The 8458-nt window shown below is 32.3% G+C and overlaps 1 non-coding gene across 1 annotated transcript; it reads left to right on the top strand.

Moving 5' to 3' along the window:
* Nucleotides 1–7204: 7204 nt before the first annotated feature.
* Nucleotides 7205–7277, top strand: TRNAK-UUU (transfer RNA lysine (anticodon UUU)). Its single transcript has one exon. It is a non-coding gene; the product is annotated as a tRNA-Lys (tRNA).
* The last annotated feature ends 1181 nt before the right edge of the window (nt 7278–8458 follow it).

Genomic DNA, 8458 nt, shown 5'->3' with positions numbered 1-8458 from the left:
CTTGATAATAGGCCAGTGTTAAATTTTATTCTTATAGAATTTAACCATTCGTAAAGGTAACTCCTTGATTTTTAAACCGTAACACACATGTTGACAATGCCGACATATCTAAAGAACCAAAATTTAACACCATTGTCAATAGTTTCATTTTGCTTTCGGGTCTTTCGTTTGTCAAGCCTTCATGCTCTAAGTGTACTATTTTCTTCGATGTCGCCTTTTTCAAGACCATCTCGTTTGAAATTCGGCATCAAAAACATCAGAAAGACAGAAAATGGGTCCCTTAGACGTCAATATTCAGCCCTTTTATTATGAATTCAACTTTATATGGACGTTTATACTAATATCTTAAATTGTAATAAATATCCCTATTATTTACAACAAACTAATTATCATTAATAAATTTATAATGATTAACTTTTGACAAGTCAAAGGCATAATTGATATATGTATGTTATCATTGATACTGATATGTATAAATTGTTCGTATTTATACAATGTGTGATCAAATTTATCTCAGTAAATACACAATTATATTATACACATTACTTTAAACATAAAAACACACACATTACATATTAGTAAATGAATTTTTCAGTTAAATCTAGAAAAATAGTTTTGATATTGAGCATAAAGGAGTAATAGACTAGTAGTGGAAAATTATTGTCTCTTTTATAAGGATTAACAGAAATATAAGAATTTTTTGCGATCTGAAGATATAATTTATGAGAAATTTTTAAATGATTATATCAATATATGATATAATGATTTATGCAATTATTTAAACACCCCTATTAACATAATGTTCTCAAATACTTTACACTTGCTGCAAAATACCTTACACGCACAACTAGTTGAACAAACAGTGTAAGATTGTAGAACAAGGTGTAAAAAAGCTAGATTAAAAGAAAAGTGTTTGCACTATGTATGAGTATTTGTGTTGAATCATACTAAAAAATAAATAAATATATAAACTGTATTGAGAGATATTTTCATTCGAGTAATAAACAGCCATTATATTTGATATTGAATTGTTAATTGATAATGGGCCAAGATTTGTTTAAAATTCAAAAATTCCTTAATTTTGTCTTCTGAAATTAGTTCCATGTTGACTATAAAATGGTCAGTTTATAGAAATGTTCATAGAATCTCCAAGTTTATAGAAAGTGTAATGCAAATTTGTATTTTTGAGTTAAGACCTTCTGCCTAAATCTGATTTGTTTCAGTTCTGAAAACATATAACTTGTATTATCATATTTATATTATTTATTCTTGTAATTAACGTCCTGCGACATGCAATTTACTTTAATTTATACCATTGTGGTGATGTAGAATGGCAGTAGCGTTCATTCTATTACTAACTTGTTACTGTAAAATTGATGAGGAATAATAATCTTAGTTCTGATAGCTAGTCTAATTTAAACTCGATCGTCTCTTTCTTCTGAAATTAATTCACGTTAATTAATCTTCAGTTGGATGTTTAATGGAAATAATATAAAAGGTGATGTTGGATCACTCCAAGTTTCTAAAAGACTTACTGAAACTTTGCATGATTGAGATAGTTAAAAACGTAAACAAAATTCATCTGAAACATGAAAACTGATAGCGCTAATAGAAAATGTAGATATAGATTGAAGAGAGATGAATTTTCATGATAACGTCTAATTCGTACTCTGCCTTTTTGGCATCTGAAGAAAACAGTTTTATATGTCTATTTAAAATTCGGAAAAAAATCACTTCGAAGATGCTAACGGAAATCAAAAAGAATAATTGACAAAACTCTTTAAATGAGCATACATACGTACCAAATTAGCTTTTCCAATTAGTATATTTAGCAAATACAACGGATATTCTCTAAAATCGGTAATTAAATATAAATAATATTCTGCATTCCTTTTAAAATCTGTCACTAAAAATTGCATTAAATGATTTTGTATTGAAATATCTTGCTACATAAATATTTTATATAGATAATAATACATTTCTTTAGCAAATTTTGTTAGCCAGTGAAATTTTGATTCCTTTATTTAGGAGAAACAGTGATATAGATATGTTTTGAAATCTGAGGGTAGAATTTAGTAAATTTATTAAACTTGTAGCTATTTGGTTATAATCTTCTACCTGGATATTCTCTGGTGAACATGTTCTACTCTGCATTGTAAAAGCTACATACGTAGATTTTGTTTCAGATGCTTTATTTCGCCATGTTTTGAGTCCCATTTGTATTTAATTGGGATGTATTTAGAGGTTCCTTTATGCTATTATTGGATTTTGTTGTGGTGCTAAAATTCCTGTTATTTAAATACATTGCCACTAGTGGTGATTTTTTTTGGGCGGTAGATGAACTTTATGTGAGAGATACAATACCAGATCTATTATTCTGCCTTGGAAACTTCTATATTGGATGTAATTCAGTGTATTCAATTTTTTTTATTAATATATCTATTTGTAAGATAAGATTTTAATAACTGAAAATGAGAATGGGAGGGAAGTTTGTTTAATTGAACCTGTAATCCTGTATGCAACAGTTTATCAAAGACCTTATATATCTCTATGAACGATATATTCACTTGTTCTATATTTCCTTGCTTCCTATTATATAACTAAGACTATGTAATCCTCTTTTAATCTCTTAATTTCCGTTATAACAGTTGGAATCTGAAAGTATAAGTGTATGTAATTGTTCCTGTAGTATCTGAGGCCATATAGATTTTATTATCTGCTTATACAGAAGCAACTTGTGGAGGTACGAATAATTTAGTCTTCCGTCCAATTAACTAATACATTTTAAGTAGAGATATTTTCTCTTCTCTTTATATGCTCTTGCCAACGAAACTTTACGCCAATATTTTTCTGAAGATACTTAGCATTGTTACTGTATGGAATATGAATAGTAATATTTATATTTATTGGTATTTGATGTATATGAATTGAATATGCACTGATTTGATCTCAACAAAAGTTTTTTTTTCTTTTATTCTCCATATCTAGGCCGACCTATTGATATTATTACTAGCGTATTTCAGCCCTCTGGTTGCTTCTTTAATATTATCTTCAATAGCAAAAATCGCAGTGTCATCAGGAAATGTAGCAATAGTAACATTTTCTATTTGCAGTTTGTCACATGTCACAAGACCTAAAATGCTCAGTCAGTTATTCCAAACTATCGTCTCAGTTTTTCTCTACGTCCAAGAATATTGCTGAGTAAACTTTTTACTCTTCGTGAGCATCTTGAAGCACATTAAAAAATAAATGATTGCTCAACTGTATTGACATACTTTTCTTAGACTATTTCTAACAGCCATTACGTTTGATAATGGACCAGAGCCAAATCGTATTCTTCGTGAAATTCAACCGTTCGTAAAGGTAACTCCTTAATTTTTAAACCGTCACGAGTGTTGACAATGCCGGCGACCTCTAAAGAACCATAATTTAGCACCATTATCAATAGTTTCCTTTACATATAGTTAACGGCCGACAATTGTAAACCACCGCCTTCGGGCCGGTCTTTGTCAAGCCTTCGTGCTTGGCCTCGATCTTTTTTCTTCGGTATCGCTTCCTCGGCGACCATCGTCCCCATTCACTTTCGGCATAGGAAAGTCGGAAAGCGAAATCTGACGCCTCGGACGTCAATATTCAGTCATTAAATGATGAAAAGGGCACCGACGACACAGGGAAGTGGGCGGAACGAGCCGAATCCGAACGGTATGTCGGTGGAAGTGTTCCATACATAGGATGTCGATATTTCTTTGAATTCCACGGACACGAACAAGGGTGACATTGATTATCGACGTCGTTTTGCACGGCTGTAAATAAGCGGCACGATCTGTTTGTCGTAACTTACTTTTTTTCCGGTCGCTAATTGGGTCAGGATGGATTTATGCAAGCGCAAAACGTAGACTCGTAAAGCATCTCCTCGGATGCGCACGCTAGGTCTGCGGGAAACTGGGGGATTATCGTTCGTCATCGTCGGTCGACATTTGTTTCTAAAATATTTATCAATTTATTTTGATGAATGTGTTCTTCCTTTGCTGATATTTATTGTCAGATCTTCTATAGCTTTTTTTATTACATATATGTTATCCTGATTTGCATTCATTAGAAAATATTCCTTCCCTGTAGGCTCAGAATATGTATGAAACAATTTTACAGATGTTTATAAATGTTATGAGGTGCTGAGTAATACATAACTTAATTTTCCATCAATATTCATAAAAAAAATTTGTCAAAGTAACTCTATTGGTCGATTGAAATCAAACAATTTCTCTAGACATATAATGGCTTTATCCAGAAAAAGTATAAAGTTATTCATTTTTTGATAACTTGGAAATGGTATGAAGACATTTTTTATTTACAGATCAGCATTATTAGTATTTTGTTGTGGTCAAAAACTAGGCGGTGGTATGCATGACGTATACCCGATCGCGGAGATTTGCCCTGGAGTGACAAGTTGGACCTGATTATGTGAGACGTCCTCTGGGCTTACTCATACACTAAACAAAAACCACCTCACAGTTGATCGCTGTGGGTCGCTACTGCTACTGCATTAAATTCACCCGCCAACCGGGCAGCTATTATTGAGCGCAAGGAACCTGCGAAAGTACAGATAACAGGTCAATTGAAAAGTCTCCGGCCTACTATAGTAAAATACATTTTTTCGTTTCAGTTTCGGTGATCACCTATTCATTCGAGGAAACTTTCTTCCCAGCGAGCATTCTTTCGTGATCTGAGAATAGGAAATAGTCGCTGGGGGCCAGATCTGAAGAATACGGTGGATGAGGAAGCAATTCAAAGCCCAATTCATGGATTCTTGATTCAATGAAGCAGCACTTTCTTCATCTTCAAATGCCACCGTTTTTCGGAGATTTCGTCCTTCAAACGGTCCAATAACACTATGTAGTATTCCCTGTTGATGGTCCTTCCTTTTTCAAGGCCGTCAATGAAAATTATTCCATGCGCATCCCAAAATACAGACGCCATAACCTTGCCAGCCGACTGTTGCGTTTTCCCACGCTTTGGAACGGGTTAATCGTGTGCAGTCCACTCGGATGATTGTGGGTTGGACTTCGGAGTAAAATGCTAGAGCCATGTTTAATCCATTGTCACATATCGATGCAAAAAATTGGGTTAATTACGCTCGATCATCTTCAAACACTGCTCCGAATCATCAACTCGTCGTTGTTTTTGGTCAAAAGTGAGCTCGGGCGGCACCCACTTTGCACAAAGCTCTCATACGCAAATATTCGTGAATGATATGATGTACACGTTCAGTTCATATCTTTAGAGTTCCTGCTATTTCATTCAATTTCAATTTACGGTCATTCAAAATCATTTTGCCGATTTTTTTAGTGTTTTCGTCTGTAACAACCTGTTTTGGGCATCCACGGCGTTCGCCGTCTTCGGTGCTCGTTTCACCAGGTCAGTTCATCCGTATTCTTTTCCCTTCAAAAAGCAATATTTTATCAACAGGCGATATTTCTTTTTATCCATTTTTAAATAAAAACAAAAGTTGCTTCACTCAAAATGCTAAAATTCACAAATTAATGATCAGAGAGCTGTCAAATTTACACACACATCTTTTGTGGGTTAGACCTAAAGCATATCGATTTAATTCTAGTAGCACCATCCATGTGTCAGGTCGGGAACCTTTCAATTAACCTCTTAACCTGCACGACTGGGTGCTACCATATTGGGGCAAAATCTATGACTGCAGCGACGAATGAGGTCGTTGCAACCTGGAAAAAGGGGAGATTAGCGATGACGCTGTGCTAAGCTCGAATCATCTCTACCAGCTCGCGAACAAGTGCGTTTTCAGAAGAACTTCAGCTGAGCTTTTGTTTGTGCAAAGATTTGGATTAAAAGTGCTTGATTTCTGAAATGTGAGTTTCTCTGTGAATTTGATTATTTTTGGCAAACCATGGAGCGTTTGAGATTCTCCTGAGGAGTTTATTTTAAAAAACTTAACGCCGTTTGATCTGGTTGGGTGTAACAAATTTGAAGTAGATATTAGGTCTGTAGAGGAATAATGACCGGATTAACATGTAAAATAAGAATTTGATGGGAATCAGTATATTGTTGCACTATATGCAACAACAACAACTACGATAGCAGAGTCAGAAGTTCCTTTAATGAAATTTTGCGCGTTTAAGTGCGTGAATTTAGAAACTAATGCCATCGCCGTTTCTCTAAAAACGAAGACAGATTAATATGCACAGAATTAGGACTTTACAGTTTCAATTTTAGGGACATCAGCCACGTAGATATTGAATAATACCTGGGTCAGTCAATTCTGTGGAAGACTAGGCTTGATCGATCACCATCTTTGACTTAAGCTCCAAATATTAAGTATCCAAATATTAGTTTCAGGTTTAAATATCACTGGGGATGTCAAGATTTATAGCGTTGAATATTAAACCATGCCTAACTTCAGTGAAGGCCCTAATTAAACCTAAAACCCATGAAAAATACGGCTTATTTCCTCGGTAGTCTTGCAGCTTGATTGATTGATTCGAAATCGAAATTACCAGTCTTGGATGATATTTTTCATTTTCGCAGCTTCATTGAGAACATAGAGAATTATCTTCTCGACGATTTTTGATAGTGACCTCAGACTGATTGGATGGTAATTGGGTGGTTCGAATTTGTCTTCTTTTTATGGAACAACAGCAATATGTGCGTATATAAATATGGACCTAAATTTTTTGCAACATGAAGATGGAATTTGTTAGCTTAATAACCTACTGGTGGGCAATATTTTGGAATGGTTATACAGTCGGGATCGAGTGACTTTCAGAAAATTAATTTCTTAATGCTTGGTAAATGGTGAAAGCAAATGTTGAAGTAAACAATTATTGTGACATCGACAAATTGAAACAAATAAGTACAAATAGCAATATTAACGACATCTATTTTGAGTGGTAGAATTATATTTGCGAAACAAAATAACTCTTAGTAATTAATATCAACTTGCTTCCAAGTTTAAATAAATACTAATGAAATTAATCAATGATTAATATAATTCAAACTGAACTCATAAAAACATTAATTATATAAACATTTTTAAATTTGATTTGAATTAATTGTAGAAGTGCTAAAAAAGCTTTTTTGTAGTGACGTGTTTTATCAATGCAGTTTTATAATACATATATATTGTTATATTACTTAATAACACTTCAGCATAGTAATTACATACCAATGCTTTCACACAGCCCGGGTAGCTCAGTCGGTAGAGCATTGGACTTTTAATCCAAGGGTCCAGGGTTCAAGTCCCTGCTCGGGCGAAAATTTTAAAATTAATTTTTATTTTAATATTACACTTTTATGATTATTAGGAATCCGCTGTAATATAGATTAAAATTACAAATTTAAATAAATATACTGGAGTAGTTTAAATTTATCATATAATGCAATTTAACTATTTTGTTAAAACTATTGTGTAACAAAATAATTAAGGTTTTGTTTTAATTAATTACTTTGTATGATATACGCAAAGAAACACATGTTACAAAATGTTAAATGAATAGACTTTTTGATGTATTAAATTTATTTCATTTCACATATATTTCAGGTGGTTGTCTTAGAGATATTTAGAGATTTCAGAATAAAGGCAGTCGGAATCAAAAATTAAATAATCATCAAAGAATAGGATAATGTTAATATACCGTAAAATTAATTAATTAAATAAATCACAATATAATGAAGAAGTACAAATAAAATATGGGAAGTGATAATAAATTTTATTTATTGGTACTGATGTATTGTCATTAATTATATATTTATTATTTTAGACATTACTATGTTTATGTAATATGTACAGCATGCTGTGAAAGACAGTGGCGTAAGACAGACGATTAATATTAAATATTTGAATATATACAATTTAAAATATAAACAATAAATTTTATCTTTTTCCATAGAAAATTTTGGTTAACTAATCTTGTTTGTCCTAATAACATATGTTTTATATAATTTTCTTATGTTTCAGAAAATATGTCATGTTCTAATCGGCTATATTGCTCTATCTCTTTTCCTTCCTAACGTATTGCATGCCCATAATCGGCCATTATAAAATTTACTATTGATCGTATGAAAAGAACAATAAATATAGAATATTTATGCAGTTGCAGATTTCAAATACAATAATAAGAATCCAAGAAGATAATTGCTCATGTTGTATACACAAAAACATTGCAAAGGGTATGAGATAAATAATTTACAATTGTACTAGGACTAATATAAAGGTAATTATATCTTTTCACCATCAATTCGTTTTATACTAATAAATGTACAATATGTTAACCAAAGTGTGGATAGTCAGTTCAGTTGTCAATTCAATACTAGGGTTTGTTCATCAAAAATTGTAGCAAAAAAGTAATAGTAAGTAATAATAAGTAAAGGTAATAATATTTCTTTTAATCATGATGTATTTTAGTAACGATTATTTTTCATAGGTGAAGTGTTT

The sequence above is a fragment of the Rhynchophorus ferrugineus genome, unplaced genomic scaffold (genome assembly GCF_030347505.1).
Source record: "Rhynchophorus ferrugineus isolate W39M unplaced genomic scaffold, kcgeb_rfMv2 rfM1, whole genome shotgun sequence".
Taxonomy (NCBI): domain Eukaryota; kingdom Metazoa; phylum Arthropoda; class Insecta; order Coleoptera; family Curculionidae; genus Rhynchophorus; species Rhynchophorus ferrugineus.
Note: the sequence above shows the minus strand (reverse complement) of the source record. Positions and strands in the feature narration are given on the sequence as shown.